Source organism: Rhinoraja longicauda, chromosome 8 (genome assembly GCF_053455715.1).
Source record: "Rhinoraja longicauda isolate Sanriku21f chromosome 8, sRhiLon1.1, whole genome shotgun sequence".
Taxonomy (NCBI): domain Eukaryota; kingdom Metazoa; phylum Chordata; class Chondrichthyes; order Rajiformes; family Arhynchobatidae; genus Rhinoraja; species Rhinoraja longicauda.
The window spans coordinates 50,958,035-50,978,295 of record NC_135960.1 but is presented as its reverse complement, the minus strand read 5'-3'; the positions used below and the strand labels follow the sequence as shown (position 1 = coordinate 50,978,295).

The 20,261-nt window shown below is 43.7% G+C and overlaps 1 protein-coding gene across 2 annotated transcripts in view; it reads right to left on the bottom strand.

The window, feature by feature from the left end:
- The window catches only part of LOC144595959 (cytoplasmic dynein 1 intermediate chain 2-like), a 161,395-nt gene extending 144,304 nt beyond the window's left edge, over positions 1 to 17,091 (bottom strand). For both annotated transcript variants that reach the window (XM_078403941.1, XM_078403943.1), the window contains exon 1: positions 16,877 to 17,091. The gene's annotated coding sequence lies outside the window, so the exon portion shown is untranslated. The remainder of the gene's footprint in view (positions 1 to 16,876) is intronic.
- Between the last annotated feature and the right edge of the window lie 3,170 nt (positions 17,092 to 20,261).

The following is a 20,261-nucleotide window of genomic DNA, read 5'->3' as shown; positions in this document are numbered from 1 at the left end:
CTTTATGTTTTGTCAGTACCTTGCTTGTTCGATGGCGTGTACCGCATATAAACATGGCACCTCAACCCTAAGTATGTTTTGAAGATGGTATGGCGAGTCGTAGGCGAATTACGTTGAGGTAGACGTTTATTATAACATTAACAACCGTGACAATCAACGCATCAAACGACAGACAACCATAAATCTTACTGTCTCCGCTGGAGGACTAAACGAGACTGCCTCGTTCCCTTTACCTGCGTACCACCTCACCTGGTCTACCAATCAGAGGGTTCGATGGCCTGGACCAATCCCTGTGTCCCTACATGACCCCCCCCCCAGAACCCTCGGTGCGGTACCGGGCAGGTGCCCGGACCACCCGACCGGAGCGGGTGCGGAGAGGAGAGGGGGGCCCTGCCGGGGGTGGGGACGGGGAAACCGGCACCGCGGGAGGAGGGGAAACTGCCGGAGCCAGAGGGGGCAGTGGCAAGGAGACCGGGGGAAGCAGGGTCCCGAATGGGGGCAGCGAGGGGGGAAACTGCTATAGAGGAGCCGCGGCCGGAGGGCGGCCTCTGCGAGGAGGTTGAGCCGCTGTGACGGGCTGGTCTGGGTCCAAATAGGCAGGCTTAAGGCGGGATACCGAGACGACCTCTTGTCTTGTACCCACTTCTAACGTGAAGGTGACTGTGCCTCTCTTCACTACCCTGAACGGACCCTGGTAAACTGGTCGGAAAGGGGGGCGGTGGGCATCTATGCGCCGGAAAACGAACTCGCAGTCGCCCAAAGCCGGCGGGACGTGTGAAGGGGGATCCCCGTGACGAGAAGCAGGGACCGGGGCCAGGGACCCCACCCGCGCTCGGAGTGCAACTAAGAGTGCTGTCGTGGAGGGAGGGGGGGTGGAGCATTGGGGGAGAACGTCGCCTGGTACCCGCAGGGGCGAGCCATAGACCAGGTCTGCCGAGGAAGCTCCGAGATCGTGCTTTGGAGCTGTGCGGATACCCAGGAGAACCCATGGGAGCTGGTCGGTCCAGTCGGGGCCGGACAGGCGGGCAGTGAGTGAGGCTTTAAGCTGCCTGTGGAACCGTTCCACCATCCCGTTGGCCTGGGGGTGATATGCGGTGGTTTGTTGTAACCGGGACCCGCACAGCTGGGTCAGAGCCACCCACAGGGATGAGGTGAATTGGACGCCCCGGTCGGTAGTGATGACGTCTGGGACGCCGAAACGGGCAATCCAATTTAGCGCCAGAGCCCGCGCGCAGGAGGCTGCTGAGATGTCGGACAACGGGAGCGCCTCTGGCCACCGGGTGAACCGCTCGACTACCGTGAGGAGGTGGGTGTAGCCCCTGGAGTGGGGTAACGGGCCAACGAGATCTACATGGATGTGGAGGAATCGGACTGCGGGGATCGTGAACTGCTGGACGGTGGGCCGAGTGTGTCGGTGGACCTTGGAGGTTTGGCACGGAATGCAGGAGCGGGCCCAGGAGGCCACCTGCTGCCGCAGCCCGTGCCAGACAAATCGAGCCGCAATCAGAGCCGAAGTGGCCCGTATGGACGGGTGTGCCAGGCCGTGAATAGTGTCGAAAACCTGGCGCCGCATGGAAGTGGGTACTACCGGGCGGGTGCGCGGCAGGGAAACGTCGCACCAGAGTTTAGTACGCGTGGGACCACAGGCTACTTGTGCCAACCGCAACCCTGAGGTGGTGTGGAGGTACAGGGATGGGGTGTCCTCCAGGCGCTGAGCCTCCGCGAGCTCCTGGAAATCCACCCCGGAACTTACCTCGGCAACCGGGGAAACCGCCGGTCTGGACAGGGCATCCGCGACGGCGTTTAGTTTTCCCGCAATGTGCCGAACGTCGGTGGTAAATTCCGAAACTTAAGTGAGGTGTCGCTGCTGGCGGGCCGACCACGGATCGGAAATCTTCGAAAAAGCAAACGTCAGTGGCTTGTGGTCAGTGAAAGCCACGAAAAAGCGACGAAAAATAGCGAAAATGACAGATCGCCAGGTAGAGGGCCAGGAGTTCCAGATCAAAGGCACTGTAAGCTATCTCGGGGCGAGTAAGCTGGCGGCTGAAAAAGGCCAAAGGGTGCCAGAAGCCGTTAACCTGCTGTTCTAAGACGCCCCCCACCGCCACGTCGGAGGCATCGACGGTGAGGGCAGTGGGGGCAGAGGTGCGCGGGTGGACGAGCATGGTGGCGTTCGCGAGGGCCAGCTTGGCTGCTGCGAAAGCCGTGTCGGTAGCAGGGGACCACACGAGCTCGGTGGGGCTACCCGCGAGGCATTGGAAAAGGGGGCGCATGATCCGGGCTGCTGCCGGGACGAAGCGGTGGTAAAAGTTTACCATCCCTACAAACTCTTGTAACCCTTTGATTGTGTCGGGGCGGGGGAAGGAGCGGATAGCAGCCACCTTCTCGGGCAAGGGAACGGCACCTGCCTGTGTGATCCGATGGCCCAGGAAATCTATTGAGGATAGTCCGAATTGGCATTTGGACGGGTGTAGGATCAGACCGTGGTCCTGCAACCTTTGGAATATGGAGCGCAGGTGGGACCGGTGTTCGTGAGCCGACCGACTTGCCACGAGAATATCGTCGAGATATATGAATACAAAAGGCATACCCCGACCCACATGAACCATAAGGCGTTGGAACGCCTGGGCGGCGTTTTTGAGGCCGAAAGGCATCCGCAGCCACTCGAAAAGCCCGAACGGGGTGATTGTGGCGGTGTTAGGAATGTCTGCGGGGCGAACCGGGATCTGGTGATACCCTCGGATTAAGTCCAGTTTTGAGAAAACCGTGGCACCCTCTAGGCTGGCCGAAAAATCCTGAATATGCGGGATCGGGTATCGGTCAGCCGTGGTGATGGCGTTCAGGCGTCGGTAATCGCCACATGGTCTCCACCCCCCAGATGCTTTTGGGACCATGTGTAACAGTGAGGCCCACGGGCTGTCTGACGGGCGTATGATCCCCAGTCGTTCCAAAGTGAGGAACTCTTCGCGAGCGACTGCCAGCTTATCGGGGGGTAGGCGTCGGGCTCGGGCAAAAACAGGCGGTCCCTCCGTGGGGATGAAGTGTACGACTCCGTGCTTGGCAGCAGGTGTGTTGAATCGCTGGACTAGGAGCTCCGGGAAATCAGCGAGTATCGCAGCAAACGGGTCGGAGGTCGTAGTGACGGCCTGGATGGTCGGGGTGAATGACACGGAAACCGAAGGAGCGGGGGGGTCAACGCTACTGGACGACGGCTGCAGAGCCTTCCCGCGGACGTCAGGGATTAACGAGAAAGCCCAAAGGAAATCCGCGCCCAGGATTGCCTGTCCTACATCTGCGATGATGAAAGTCCAGTTGTAGGTCCTGGAACCAAAGGACAGGGACATGTCCCGTGTTCCGTAGGTACGGACAGGGCTGCCGTTGACCACAATGAGTGGGGGGCCGGTCTTACCTGATCGCGCTTCTTGGCAGGATGGAGGCACAATGCTGACGATCGCCCCGGTGTCCACGAGGAAAACGGTACCCGTATGTTGCTCCGCCAGGTAGAGGCGATGGTTCTGGCCGATCGAGATTGCCTCTACATTTGATCGGCCGAGGCATTTCCCGAGAACGTGCAGGGGCTTCTACAGTTGCGTGCCACTGCTCCCCATCTTCTATGAAAGAAACACCAGCCGCACTGGTGTGTTTCTGTGTCGCGGGCCTGTTTCAAAATGGCCGCCGTCGACGTAGCAGCTTTGCGGGCTTTTTGAAAAGTGGCGGGCGGATGGGCGCCATCTTGGCCGCGCGGTCGGTCGCTCACCTGTGTTGAAACCCAATTTACTGACCCGGGGCGCCTCGCCTTTGCCGCGACCAGTGCACCCGCCTTTTCTACGAAATCCATCGGGTCCCCGAAAGTAACGTCTGCTAAGACTACGCGGACGTCCTCTGGCATCTTTTCGCGGAATGCCTCCTCGAACATGAGGCATTTGGTGTGTTCTCCCGCTAGAGTCATCATCTCCGTCATGAGGACCAACGGCAGGTAAGTGCAGGAGTGTGCTCGAGGACCGACCGCAGGTAAGTGCAGGAGTGTGCTGGCCCGCTGTTGTTGGCTGCGCCCGAAGGTTTTCAGCAGCAGCGACTTGAGGCCCGCATACTTATCAGTTTCTGGCGGGTCGGTGACGTACTGCGCGACCCGTGCGGACGTTTCCGACGGCAGGACGCTCAGTAGGTGGTAGAACCGGGTCGCGTCCTCCTGTATTCCCCGGAGGTGGAACTGTGCCTCCGCTTGAGCGAACCACAGGCGTGGTTGGTGGGCCCAGAACGGGGGCAGATGAACGCCAACTGCGTTTGGCGTCGATGCCTCCCGTTGGGACATCTTGGTGATCTGTGATCACGTCAGGGTCACCACTATGGCGAGTCGTAGGCGAAATACGTTGAGGTAGACGTTTATTATAACATTAACAACCGTGACAATCAACGCATCAAATGACAGACAACCATAAATCTTACTGTCTCCACTGGAGGACTAAACGAGACTGCCTCGTTCCCTTTACCTGCGTACCACCTCACCCGGTCTACCAATCAGAGGGTTCGATGGCCTGGACCAATCCCTGTGTCCCTATAATGGCCTATTTAAAAATATTTTGATAAGTAACCATTGATAATTCTGCTAATCATTTCTAATAGAATACTTTCAGAAATTGATCGTAGGTCAAATAACAACCCTAGGGTTATAAAAGACTACATACCTCACTCAGTTCATTCCATTCGAAGAAATGTGCATGACAATGAAAGGAATGCTGGAGGAGTTTGAAAGGTTGATGGACTCCCATTCTTTATCTCTTTCAGCATCAGCAGCAGCAGAGACACACGCTCCCTATCATTGAGTCTGGACTGATTCTTATTTCTGCCATGTTTGAGTCGATAAGAAGTATCTTTTTTCTGATTATGCTCCTTCAAGTATTTAAAACAACGAGATTGAGTTTACAATTTGGTTCTATTTCTAAAATGATATTTTCCATTGTAGAAAGAACATACAAAGCACAACCCCAAATAATGGAATAAATTCTGTTTTATCTTGATCCATTCTCATGTGTCTCGGGCACAACTCGCAGTGGAGTCATCAATACCGATGGATTTTGGTCACTTAAAATTCATTGTCCAAGTCTATGTCCTGATATGGCCAAATGAAGAACTTTGAGACCAAGGATGGCACAGTGGCACAGCTGGCAGCACAATGGCACAGTTGGTAGAGCTGTTACTGTAAGGGCTCAAATTCAGCGTAGCCATGTGGGTTTTATTGCAGGGGTGTAAAAAAGGTGTAAAAGCTCCAGCTCGATTATGTTGCCAGGACATCCTGTTTATGGCTAAGGGTATCCTTTGATATGGGCAACTGGCTTTAAGGCTTTGATGGTTAGCCATCCTTTGAAGTGTTAAGAAGAACAACTTGCCATATGGACTGCCCTTTGTTCCCAAGAAAGAAGAGGTCACGATGGACACAACGGACACGGAGGTCCCGAAAGACACATAAAGATTTATTGGACATTGTAAAACTTGCCATATAAGGTAGCAACAGGAAATGTACTGGCACATGTATTTCGGGTATAAATATGTGTAATTGTTAGCATTCGAGGAGAGAGACTACACTAGCTTCCTAAGCGTTTCTAAACGCTCCGATTTCTAGACTCTCTCCCACCTGGGTGAGTAGAATAAAGAGGTTAAACGAATTCGGTTGTCTGCCTGTTTTTTTCTAATAGGCCACAGACTACAACATTTGGCGTAGTCGGCAGGATCTCTTTGGCACCGTCAACCACGAACGACTAAGCGGCATCGGTGGCTGAAACACGTCCGAAGGGGACAGATTGCACTTCTCGACCGTTGTTCGAGACCCCGGACGTTGACGTTTTTCAGACACTGAAGTCCCTCGTTTGGGGTTGATTTCGTGTTCAACTGAGATTCACGGACGAACCGATAAGGAAAAGGATAAGGATAAGGATAAGGTTCCGGATTTGGAAGGTAAGGGGCGGTCACTCTTGTTGTCATTGTCTTGGTCTGGGTGCAATTAATATTTATTGGTAATATTTATTGGTAGTATTTATTGGTAACATATTTTCAGGTAATTGGCAATCAGACATATGGGACAGTCTTTGGATAAGAGTGATGGCGGTGCCCCGGTACAACACATGTGTTATTTATTTATTTGCTTCGTTAATGAAAAGATTGGGAAACGAGGCCTGGCCAGTAGGAGGTACATGGAATGTAGAGACTATCAAAGAGGGGGTGCAGAAGCGCCATCAGGAGTCGAGGGAGCGAAGTTGGAGGGAAAATGCAAGTAGTAGTGGGATATCAGTGTGTGATAGGTTGGAAATACCGAAAACATGCGATATTTTGCAAGCGGAATGTAAGGTGTATGATCTAAGACTTGACCGTGATACCCGAGCTCGAGATGAATTTAAACCCGGTACCAAAGGGATATATCCCGCCTAACAACAACAAAAGTCAGTCCGAACCACTGGAAGGCATAGCGGCTATATTAGGTAATCAGGAATCCGAGGGTGACGAGGAACCCTGGACGTGTCCGATCCCCACAGCCCCACAGGCAGAGCCACCGGCTGCGGTGGTGCCAGTCCCGGTTCTACCCTCCCACCAGAATATTGGGGACTACCCCCCCGATTATGAGGCAGCATCAGGGAATATGGATAGGTCCCAGACAACCGTTGGTGAAAGGGTTAGGTTGCGCCACGAACAAGAATCCGCACGATCGGCGCTAGAGATTGAGGATACCGCCCACCCTAGCCTTTTTCAGTACACCTCATGCTGCCCAGCAGGTTGAATTATTTGCCCTCGCGCGGGCCTGCCATCTATGCGCTGACCAACGTGCTAATATTTATACCGACTCACGATATGCCTTTGGAGTTGCACATGGGCGGCACGGTAGCGCAGCGGTAGGGTTGCTGCTTTACAGCGAATGCAGCGCCGGAGACTCAGGTTCGATCCTGACTACGGGTGCTGCACTGTAAGGAGTTTGTACGTTCTCCCCGTGACCTGCGTGGGTTTTCTCCGAGATCTTCGGTTTCCTCCCACACTCCAAAGACGTACAGGTATGTAGGTTAATTGGCTGGGTAAATGTAAAAATTGTCCCTAGTGGGTGTAGGATAGTGTTAATGTACGGGGATCGCTGGGCGGCACGGACTTGGTGGGCCGAAAAGGCCTGTTTCCGGCTGTATATATATGATATGATATGATATGATATGATTTTGGTGCCTTGTGGCAGCACAGGGGCTTTTGGACTGCAGCAGGCACTCCGGTGGCGTTATGGACTGAGCAAGTCGCACGCCAACTAGCTCCGTGAACATTCCGATCTAGGAAGAGAGGAACGGGTCGGGCCCGTTGCAACTTACCGGCAATTTTCAACGAAGGGTGGGTGACGTCATCAGATCGCGACTTTTAAAAGTAAATGTCGACAAGTCGCACCCCCCCGTTAAAAACCGTTAAAAAAGGAACGGGTAAAACAAGACCCGTGGAAGAAGAAGAATCAAGACAGATGGAAGCCTCTGCTGCAGCTCAAACCTCAGCGTCGGCTCAGGAAGAAATTGCCAAACGAACAACCCGGAATCCACAGCCTAAAAAAATTGGATTGGAAGAATTTCGCAGCGTTGTGGGTGAGGAGCTTTCAGATATGAAGTCTCAAGTGGCAAATATGACAGCTAAATTACAAGAGATGAAAGCTGAATTAGTATCCCTTAAAGGAATGAAGGGGGAAATACTATCTACTATTAAGGATCAGTTGGATAAATCAAAGGCTGAAATGTGTGTAATTATGAATGAACACATGGAGGAAGTAACCTCCAAGTTACAAAAGTTGGACTCTGATTTTTCCGGTAAGCTGAACCACATCACGGCGTCAATAGAACAACATGATGAGGCTATAGGTGAGTTGGAAACTTTAGCCGAGACGAGTGCTGAAACTACAAAAGTAGTATTGTCGGAGACTCAGCGTTTTTCTGATTTATTGATGAGATTAACCGAAAAATGTATTGACCTAGAGGGTCATTCAAAACGACAAAATTTAAGAATCCTTGGAGTTAAAGAAGGCAAAGAAAAAGATAAAAACCTTCGTGATTTTACTACTGAGTTATTACAAGAAGTTTTGAAAATGGATTCAAAGCCCTTGCTGGATCGAGCCCATAGAGCACTGAGAGCACGGCCAGGTGCTAATGCGCCTCCAAGGCATTTGATTCTGAGGGTGCATAATGCTCACGTTTTAGAAGATATGCTGTCAAGAATTGCTAGTAACAGAGCTTTATCATTCAAAGGCGATGAGATTCGCATCTTCAGAGATTACCCCTCTGAGGTGGTTAAGAAAAGAGCACTGTTTAATGAGACAAGATCTATTCTCAGGAAGATCCCAGCGCTCAGATTTGGTATGTTGTATCCAGCAAAACTTCGAGTGACCTACAATCAAAATGAATCCTTTTTTACTGATCATAATAAAGCACTGGAATTTGCTCGGGAGATCGAAAGGTCGCTGAAGGATTGATTATGATTTCACGGCTATCTTAATTGGCAGACACCTAATTGGACTTTAAAAATATTAAAATTCAAAGATTTAAGTTTAGTGTATATACTATACGAATATTAACCGTAACTAATAATTATTAATTAAAAAACATATATATTTTTATTAATCATTACTAATAAGAAGTATAAGTAATATTTGATTTATGTAAACTTTACTTTGAATACTTAATTAATACACCTTAGATAGAAAAATCGATTTATTATAGACTAATTAGTTTCGGGCCTGCCCCGTTTATCTCTCTTTTTAAAAAAAACAAAACAAACAATAACTTTGTTAAAAAACGGAGCTAGTATTATTTTTTTTTTACATCTCACGGAAGTCCTTAGATTTTTTGCCACCTTAGGGTGGCTAACACTAACTGCACTAATTGTAGTTGTAGTTTTAGTTGTCTCTTCTTCTTTCCTGCACTCTTTTAACCTTTTATATATTGATTTTTTTTTTAGATTTATCTGTTATTATTATGTCACTTTTCAGAAATTATATACTTTTGGGAGATATTTCCGGGAAGCACTCTACGTTGTACAAAAGATCATCCACCCTTCATTCAAGAAAAATGTTGTAGTCCGGGTGCCAGACCATTTGCTTTATTATAGACTATTTATCGGTTAAGATGCAAGATTCTATTAGGAAAACAGGGGGTAAAGGTATTACATTTTGTAGTTGGAATGTCAAGGGTGTTAATGAACCAATTAAAAGAGGTAAAGTACTTTCACATTTAAAATCTATTGATGCAGACATAATGTTCCTTCAGGAAACTCATCTAAAAAATGTAGCACATAATAGACTGAAAGGCAAATGGATTGATAAAGTATTTCACTCATCGTTTCCCTTTAAATCAAGAGGTGTTGCTATTTTAATTCGTAAGGGTATACCATTTATACATACTTCCTCTATAGTCGACACTGAAGGTAGATATGTTATATTAGTGGGAGAACTATATTCTACAAAATTGATATTGGTGAATGTCTATGCACCAAATTTTGATAATCCGTTATTTTTTAAAAAAATATTTAATACCATTCCAGAATTTGGACAATATAACTTGATAATTGGAGGAGATTTAAATTGTACATTAGATCCTTATTTGGATAGATCTTCAACTCAAAGGAAAACAAAATCTAAGTCGTGTGAATTATTAAACTCTTATATAAATAGTGCAAAAAGATGTTTGGAGGATTGATAATCCTTCAGGCCGAGAGTATTCATTTTATTCACCTGTGCATAAAACTTATTCAAGAATTGATTATTTCTTGGTGGACTCCAAACTTATTCCTTATACGTATAATTCAAAATATCATAATATTATTATATCCGATCATGCCCCTTTAACATTTAGGGTAAAACTCCAAGGAGTAACGGGGAAACAGACTAATTGGAGATTTAATCCGCAAATCTTAAATGAAAAAGCATGTTATGACTATCTTAAATCGCAATTTGAGACTTTTTTTTATGCAAATGACCTTCCTGAAACACCTGCGTCCCTGCTTTGGGAAACATTTAAAGCGTTTGTGAGAGGATGTATTATTGCTTTTCAAGCGTCTCAAAACAAGAAGAAGCGAGCTGAACAAAATGACCTAGAAAGTCAGATAAAACAGTTAGACATAACAAATGCCATCGCTCCCTCTATTGAAATACATAATAAAATTGCAGCTCTCAAATATAAGTTAAATTATATCCTCTCAGCTCATATTTTAAGGCTTTTTCAATATACTAAACAAAAACATTTTGAATTTGGAGATAAACCACAGAAATTGCTAGCACGTCAACTCCGTAAATTAGAAGATGATTCTACAATTCATAAAATTAGATCAGAAAATGGAGATTTGCTTAAACTACCTAAGGATATTAATCAGAGATTTTTGCAATTTTATCAGTCATTATATTCATCAAAAATAACAGATACTTCTGCGCAGATGCAAACATTTTTGCAGGAATGTAACCTTCCTGGTTTGAATGTGAGTGATAGAAATTTACTGGGCGCAGAAATAACTATGAAAGACGTTGAAGAGACCATTAAATCCATGAAAAATGGGAAGACTCCTGGCCCTGATGGCTTAAATAATGAATTTTATAAAAAATTTCGTGGTTTGATCTCACCACGTTTGCAAACTGTATATAGTCACGCCTTTAAACAACAGAGATTACCACAAACTCTGACTGAATCAACAATAATCCTCATTCCTAAAAAAGATAAGGATTCAGAAGACCCTGGTTCGTATAGGGCGATAGCTCTTTTAAATACTGATCAGAAGATATTAGCGAAAATCTTAGCTCAGAGATTAAGTCTAGTTATAGATAAATTGATACATCCCGATCAATCAGGCTTTATAGCCAAATGATATTCATTTTTCAACTTGAGACGCTTGTTTAATATAATTTATTCAAAAAGACTACTAAATGAAGACTTAGCAATCATCTCGCTAGATGCTGAAAAAGCATTTGATCAAGTAGAATGGCCCTATCTTTTCTCAGTGATGGAAAAATTTCAACAAAATTTTTGTTCATGGGTGAAACTTTTATATACATCCCCAACAGCTAGAATATTAACTAATCAAATGCTGTCATCTAAATTTCATTTAGCTAGGGGTTGTAGACAAGGATGTTCACTATCACCACTTCTATTTGCCCTTATTATAGAACCACTTGCTGAGAGTATTAGATCAAATTCAGATATTCATGGCTATAACACTAAACATACAACCAATAAAATTTCTTTATATGCGGATGATGTATTAATATATATTACAAAGCCAGAAATTAGCATTCCGAATTTATTAAATCTCATAACTCAATTTGGTTCATTTTCAGGTTATAGAATTAACTGGTATAAAAGTGAAATTATGCCAATAATGGAGCATAATCCAGCCATACTTCAACAATTTCCTTTTAAAATTGCCTATGAAAAGTTTAAATATCTTGGAATTTACGTGACTAGGAAATATACTTCTTTATTTAAATTAAATTTTCCTCCTTTACTCGCTAAATTACACAGAAATATCCAATTTTGGAAAACACTCCCTATATCATTAGTTGGTTGTAGTAATGCTATAAAGATGATCTTTCTTCCACAGCTACTATACTTATTTCAAGCAATTCCGATCTATCTTCCAAAAAAGTTTTTTTTAAAAATTGATTCAATTGTTACTAATTTTATTTGGGACTACAAGACTCATAGAATAAATAAAAGACATCTATGTAAGTCTAAAATTAATGGAGGAATTGCTTTACCTAACTTTTTATTTTATTATTGGGCGGTTAATATTAAAAATATAACCTGCTGGTTGGATGATTCTGATCAACAACCGGATTGGTTAAAGATGGAGAAAGAGGATTGTTTACCATTCGATATTGGTGCGATCCTCTTAGCTCCAATAAATTTAAATAAAAAAACATATGGAGGTAATCCCATTATACATAGTGTTATCCGTACCTGGAAACAATTAAAGCTTACGTTAAAATTGAGTAAATTATCTGTTTTCCTTCCTATTGCGAATAATCCTTCTTTTAAACCGTCTGTCTTAGATAGAGGCTTTGCTCAATGGAAAAGTTATGGAATCAAAAGGGTGGGAGATCTTTATCATAAGGGAACTTTTCTTTCTTTTCAGGATTTACAGCAGAAGTATGGATTACATGTTAATAATTATTTTAGATATTTACAACTTAGAGATTATGTAAAATCACACATGCAAGAATATAAGTTTAGAGGTCCAGAAACACTTGATGTATGCCTGAATCGACATTATAACTCAAATAAATTAATATCCTTTATTTACAATACTCTCCTTGACACTGACATTCCGTCATCAGAATCTTATAGACGAGCATGGGAGGACGAATTGAATCAATTTATAATGCAAGATATATGGGATGAAAGTTTACAACATATACATCAATGTTCATTGAATACTACATTCCTTAATACAATTTAAAATAATACATAGATTACATTATTCGAAGACGAAATTAAATAGGATTTTTCCGAGTATCTCTCCTATTTGTGATAAATGTCAATTTCAAGAAGCTAATTTAACTCATATTTTCGTAACTTGTATAAAAATGCAAAACTTCTGGTTGGAGATTTTTTAAATAGTTTCTAAAGTTATTAATAAAAAATTAGATATGGACCCAAAATTAATTATATTAGGATTATCAGAACATACTACAAATTTTACAGTAAGTCAGGTACATTTTCTTGATTACAGTCTAATAACCGCAAAAAAATTAATACTTAAATTTTGGAAAAAACCAATAACCCCCACAATTAAAATGTGGATTACGGAAATGACAGAGACCCTGCATTTGGAAAAAATAAGGTTTGCCTTAATCGACAAACCTGAGTTATTTTTAAAAATATGGTCTCCATTTATTGAATTTTTAGAAAAGTAAATGGGTTTGGCACAGGACTAAAATAATTTTTTTTAATTAAAAGTTGAAACTTGAGTTAGGGGTTGGATGTACAACTGTGGTTATTGTCTCCCGGGTCTACTCCCGTTAATTTTTATTGTTAGATCCTTTTTTTTTAACCCTCTTATTCTCTCTCCCCAAGTTTATAGTTTTTTATTTTTATTTTTACTTTCTCTCTTCAAAAATTTAAAAATTGAAGCTATGTAAGAACTTTGTAACAAATGTGTTTTTTTTCTTATTTCTATTTGTACATATGCTTTTCAAAAAAAAAATATATAAAAAAAAAAAAAGAATGCCCTGTTTGTTCGAAATCTACTGGCAGCTTTAACGTTCCCAAACACTTTGGCTGTCATTAAATGTAATTCGCATACATCTGCCAAGGATCCCGTTTCTTTCGGGAATGCATTGGCTGATACATTGGCACGCACAGAAGCCCTGACCCCTACCATTTTAGTTTCTTCAGGTGAACAACAGCAGTTTTCTGCAACTACCGCTATGCCCAGTGTTTCGGAATTCTGCCAGCTTCAGGGGGACGCCCCCGAGGCTGAGAGACACCAGTGGAGCCAGGATGGGTGTTCCCCTCGCGAATCTGACTCGCTTTGGGTTACTGCCTCTGGCAAAGTTTGTGTCCCTAACGCGCTTTTACCTGTTTTGTTGCATTATGTGCACTCTCTTACCTATGCTGTTAAGAGGGGAATGTTGGATGTAATAAATGCTACATGGTATCACCCCAAAATACATTGGGGTTTACAAATTGATTTTATTGAATTGCCATGTGTACATAGTTATAAGTATTGCTTAGTTATTGTTGATGTGTTTAGCTGATGGATTGATTTTGCTATTGATGTTGCTATTTTGCTATTATTACTCCCGCTATTAGGGGAAGTGCACTCAAGATCTATATGGGATTGTGGTTAATCTGTATTTACTTCATGACATTTATGTAAAGACGATCAGATGATGTGCAGAGCAGGCAATGGCACAATACTAATACCCTGGAAGACAGAAAGAATAGGACCCTGCTCAGGACGGTTTAATAAGACCAGAGCTAAACAATTGAGAGACCAAGCCTATTGGGTTGTACCCTGTGGACATGCTTTGTGCCAGTTTAATTTCCAATGCCTGACAGATGAATTTAGTTTTCCATGTAAGAAGCAGCAGCCGTATCAGGGTCGATCTAGACGAACTCGAGGGTTACATCAGTCGTCCCTACGAGAGGAGATGAGGGGAAGAATAGACTGGGAAAAATTGGAGGTTACATGGGAATTTTGTTTTTGTCTTTCAGTCCAGGTATTTTAAAATTCATGTTACAAGTTGACAAAACTTTTAATCAGGCGTAGCAACTTCATGGTGAACTATTTTATGGATAACACCTTTCCTTACTCCTATTCCGTGCACGCTTTACTATTGACTTATTTACTGCCTAGTATTGAGAGCGATAACCATTTGCTCGGAGGGTGAGCTGGTGCTTTAGAACACCAGGTCTGCCCGGTTCTTTTTGAATCACTCACAGAGCCCTGGCTCCAATAATTGGTGTACGGATTATGATAACCGACCAGATGACTATGGATTTTAATGTTTTAATAGGTGGTCCTTGAGACCCTATCTTAATCAAACACAGGAGAATTGGCCCCGGATACAAGTTAATTCTCCTCATGACTCTCCAGAAACACCAATAAATACAACTTGTTTCTGTAGAATGGGATCTAGACCAAATGAAGTTAGCCTGTCTGTGGGATTCAGCACATGCACCCATATCAGTACTGCAGTTCCTCCAAGACCTCTTAATGGAACTTACTTAATATGTGGGAGCTGAGCATATGTCTGGTTACCAGGACTTTCGCCACGGTATGATCAGGGATCTTATGAGACCTGGACAGGGTGCTGTTATCTAGCTTTTGTAATCCCACATTTACGAATCATAAATCATCCTCTACAGCATCCAGAGTGGAGCTCTAAACGAGCTGTATTGGAGTTTGAGGGGTTTTGGTGGCTAATATTCCCGAGATGGGGAACCGCTCGGGCGGGAACTGAAATTTGAAACTTAGCTAGTGCCCTGGAACAATTAGCAAATTGTACCGCTGATGGACTGTACGAGACTCAGGAACAAATAGGCCAGTTAACAACTGAAATGATAGCCCTGCGTCTTGTCGCTCTCCAGAATCGTATGGCTCTAGATTTCCTGCTAGCCGAGAGAGGGGGTACCTCTGCTATGATAGGGCAAGAATGTTGTACATTTGTACCAGATGTATCCTCTAATATCACCAATATCGCGGGGCATGTGAAGGAGGTTATAGAAAGAGCATTTAGCGTTTGAGCCCTCTGAGGGGGTGCTGTGAACTGTTTATGTATGTGCTGTTATGTTTGTGTGCCATTGTATGTTTGTTCTTAGTACCTGAACTGATGTACAGCGCTTTGGTCAATGTGGGTTGTTTTTAGATGTGTTATACAAATAAAATTGACTTGACTTGACTAAGAAAATAGGGGCAGATTTAGCCCAAGATCGAATTAATGCTTCAGGATGGGATTGGTTTGGTTTAGGATATTTGTGGGGGCCAATTCTCCATTATGGCAGTATCATTGCGTTAATTGTTGTGATTCTGTTAATCTGTTATTGCTTCGGTCCATGTATATGCCAAATATTTGTCAATCAACCACTTTAAAAGACTGTGATTATAGTATAATCAAAGAGGGGATGTAAGGGCTCAAATTCAGCGTAGCCATGTGGGTTTTATTGCAGGGGTGTAAAAAAGGTGTAAAAGCTCCAGCTCGATTATGTTGCCAGGACATCCTGTTTATGGCTAAGGGTATCCTTTGATATGGGCAACTGGCTTTAAGGCTTTGATGGTTAGCCATCCTTTGAAGTGTTAAGAAGAACAACTTGCCATATGGACTGCCCTTTGTTCCCAAGAAAGAAGAGGTCACGATGGACACAACGGACACGGAGGTCCCGAAAGACACAAAGATTTATAGGACATTGTAAAACTTGCCATATAAGGTAGCAACAGGAAATGTACTGGCACATGTATTTCGGGTATAAATATGTGTAATTGTTAGCATTCGGGGAGAGAGACTACATTAGCTTCCTAAGCGTTTCTAAACGCTTCGGTTTCTAGACTCTCTCCCACCTGGGTGAGTAGAATAAAGAGGTTAAACGAATTCGGTTGTCTGCCTGTTTTTTTCTAAAAGGCCACAGACTACAACATTACCTCACAGCGACAAAGACCTGAGTTCAATCCTAACTTCAGGTACTGTCTGTGTGGAGTTTGCACGTTCTCCCTGTGACAGTGTGAATTTCCTCCAGGTGGACCGGTTTTCTCCCACATCTAAATGTTTGTGGGTTAATTGGCCACTGTAAATTGTCTGTGGTGTGTCCCAGTAGGTAAATTGTCCCAATTGTCCCTACTGGGGGCCGAATGGATGCAATGAGAACGGTCCCAATGTAGTCCCCTTACATATTGTAGATCCCATACACACAATCTGAGTACTTGCTGAACCACAGAAATCTTTTCAAATCTAATTTAAAGTATTTTTACACAAATGTATTGCTCTTGTGCACTGTCTTCTTATACAATTGTCCCCAAGAGGTTGTGAGTGGACACATTTGCACAGTGTTAAAGTTATTTACCCAGGCTACTCCAAAAGCACCTCCTAGACCTGGACCTCTGTCACTAAGAACAACAAAGGTTGAAAACACATGAACTACAAACACCTACAGCTCCCCCTCCAAATTGCACAAATACCCAACTTGGAAACATCGCTGGTCCTTCATTGTTGTTAAGTCTAAATCTTGGAATGTCCTTCCCTGCAGGAGTACCTTGACCAGAGGCACTGCAGTGGTTCAAGGTGGCAGCTCACCACCGCCTTCTCAAGTGATGGACTTCAAGGATGGAGGATGTTATTGACAGTGGTCACGAGAGCAAGGGCCAGTAATAGAATGAACTGGGATCTTACCTTCTGCCCCCTCAAGGTGAGCTGCGGGAGGCACTCCCAGGGTACAAAGACTGAAGATGGTCGGGTGAGGAAAGGGACGACGGTTCAGTGGACGATCCAGACGGAGGTGACGGCTGGAGGCCCTCGAGCAGCCTTGGGCTCACCTGAATCGGGCACCGGAAGACCTAGCACACGGACCGGACTGGACTTTGAAAATAGCACCAAACCTGGCAACTGTTGCATGCAATCTCAGTGGAAAATTTCGATGTACTTTGTACTAATAGGGGATTGTGCTTAGTTAGGTATGGCAATACTTAACTGAACTGTGTGAACTGTAACGATTGACCATTAATCAATGCATTTGGGGATGGGTTATTGATGCTTGCCAATGACACCAACCTCCTGAATAAATAAAGCTATGACAACTTGAGTACAGTTCTGGTAAGTTGGTAAATGGAGGAAAAGCAAATGTGAATTTGTATTACCTTTAAGTTCCCTCAAATCAACATCACCAAAAATATATTGGAGTTGTTCTCAGAACGACGTTTGAGAGAGCTTGCTGTCGATATTTTAGTTGTTACAACATTAACTACATTTAAAATGTATTTTATTGGCTGTAAAATACTTAGGAACATTCTGAAAGAGACAAGCAAAGTACTGCAGGAATCTATTCTTTATGCAAATGCTCCTTTGTAGTTGCAATTTGCATCTTATATTACCTTTAAAAGTCAAAGTAAATAAATCGTCCACTGAGTAGCCAATGTTCACAGAATTTCCTATTAATGACTTAAATCCCATTCTGTGCTTCAAACTAATCTACAGCAAAATAAAAGATGCAGCATTTAATGAGGGAAATGCTTCACTTGTAAATGTCATCTTATTTGACTTCACAATTTCTTATTTTTTAATATTTCTTATCCTAAAATTGTTGCCTCTTCACCAATTGACAGCAAATGCCCAATTGTAACTTGGTATAGTTGCTAGGCTGCTAGGGGCCAATGTGAACTACACCTCGTTCCATCTATGATTGAATGAGGCACGCAGGACTTCAATTCTCAGGTCATGTATGCTTAATGCCATCTGTCCTGCAACCAAAACTGATGGGTGAAAGCAAAGTGAAAGCAAAGCAAGGGAGTAATGATCAGTGCTCAGTATGTGATTGGGTGGAGGTTAACCAAGATGGTAACCCATGGGCCATTACAACCAAGGCTCAATGATCTTCAGAACCCAATATGCATATTTAAAGATGGACCACTCCAAGTTATGCAGGTGTCTCTCTTACATGCCTGGTCAGAGAGAAACAATACTACAGGATGACAATGTTCTTAACAAACAAGCTCAAACAAACAAGATGCCCAAGTGGGTAAAATTAAAATCCTCTTTAGATATTTTTGCATAACTATTGAAGCTGGAGGTGTCAGAGAGGGATTACTAAATTACACCCTTGCCTTTGAATTAGTCGGCCAGAGTTTCAATACATTTATGGGAGAGGGCTGCCATTGCCAGAGGTGCACAGGAAAAGGCCCTTCAGCCTACAATGTTCGTGCTGAACATGGTGTCAGGTTAAACTAACCTCCTCTGCCTGCACGTGATCCATATTCCTCCATTCCCTGCTAAGCTAAGACTGTCTTTTCAGGGGATGTCAGAAATCATATGGGACTATTTTGAAGAGAAACAGGGTAGTTAGACCTGGAGACCTGACATCTTTCCCTGAATCAATATCAAAAATATTCTGAACAAACAATTTCTGAATGTTTATTGTATGCAAATTAATTGTATTTATTCTGGTGACAGCACTTTAGAAAACCTTATTAGGTGTAAAGTGCTTTGAGGTGACATGAAGCAATGAAAGATCCTTCTTATGGGCACAGCACCCCACAATCCATTAAAATTAATGGTTAGCAAAATCATTTGCTTAAATAAATACCAGTATTTACAGTGAGTAAATATCCAAAATATATTTAATCTTAACATTTAGAAAATAGATTGAACATTGTGAAGCTTGGTTTAAAATGTTTAATTGTTGGGATATAATCTTCTTGGAACTTGGAAAAACCCAAATGTGGATGGCATTGTAATTCAGCATGATTATTGCTGCCTCGTAGCTCAAATAACCTGGGTTACTGATGTTTAATGGTACGTGTGCAGAATTTGCATGTTCTCTCTGTGCCTCTGGGTACCCATCTCTCCCTCGTCCCAAACACATGAAGATTGGTGCGTTGATTGGCCATGGTAAGTTGTATCTTATGTCCAGCTGAGTGGAAGAATCTGGGGAGAATTTATGGGAATGTGGGGAGATTACAGAGAATATTCCTGGGGAATATGATTGCTTGTGAGTCAGCATAGACTGCATGTGTATCTCTCTGCAATTGCTTGCGGTCTTGGGGAGAGCAGTTGTGATGCATCCCTGTGACCGCATGGGTTTTCTAGTTTCTTCCCACATTCCAAAGACGTGCAAATTTGCAGGTTAATTGGCTTCCATAAATTCTCCCTAGTGTGTCTGATGCGAAACTGAGATAACACAAAACTAGTGTACAGGTGATCATTGGTCGGCACGGACTCAGTGGGCCGTAGGGCCTGTTTCCATGCTGTATCTCTAAACTAAACTAAACAAAGGTGAACTGCATCTGCAATTCTACAAAGGTTAAATGTTATTGCACCCTTCCATCAGCATTAATTTACAGCAATATTTAGGTTTCTGCATCTGTTTTTGCTACAAACTGATGAAAGATTTTACAACCTTTCAACAAGGACAGCTGGATGGGCAACTAGTTAACAACACCTTGGGACTTCACAGAGAAAATAGAATAACACAGCACAGGCCCTTTGAACCACAATGTCTGTGCCAAACATGATGCCAAGACCAATTCTTATCTGCCTCATATAATCAATAATCCTCCGTTCCTTGTATTTCCATGTGCCTATCCAAAAATCTCTTAAATGCCACTTTTGTACCTGCCTCATCCACCACCCCGGGCACTCACCTCCCAGTGTAATAAAACTTGCCCTGCACATCTCCTTTAAATTTAGCCCCTCTAATCTTAAAGTGGTGCAGCGGTAGAGTTGCTGCCTTACAGCGCTTGCAGCGCCAGAGATCCAGGTTCGATCCCGACTACGGGTGCTATCTTTACAGAGTTTGTACTTTCTCTCTGTGACTGCGTGGGTTTTCTCCGAGATCTTCAGTTTCCTCCCACACTCCAAAGACATGCAGGTTTGTAGGTTAATTGGCTCGGTATAAGTGTAAATTGTCCCTAGTTCATGTAGGATAGTGTTAATGTGCGGGGATTGGTGCAGACACAGTGGGCCGAAGGGCCTGTTTCCGCGCTGTATCTCTAAACTAAACTATGCCCTTGTCTATTGACATCCTACTGTCATCTTGTACTTTTGGATTATCCCACCAAACATA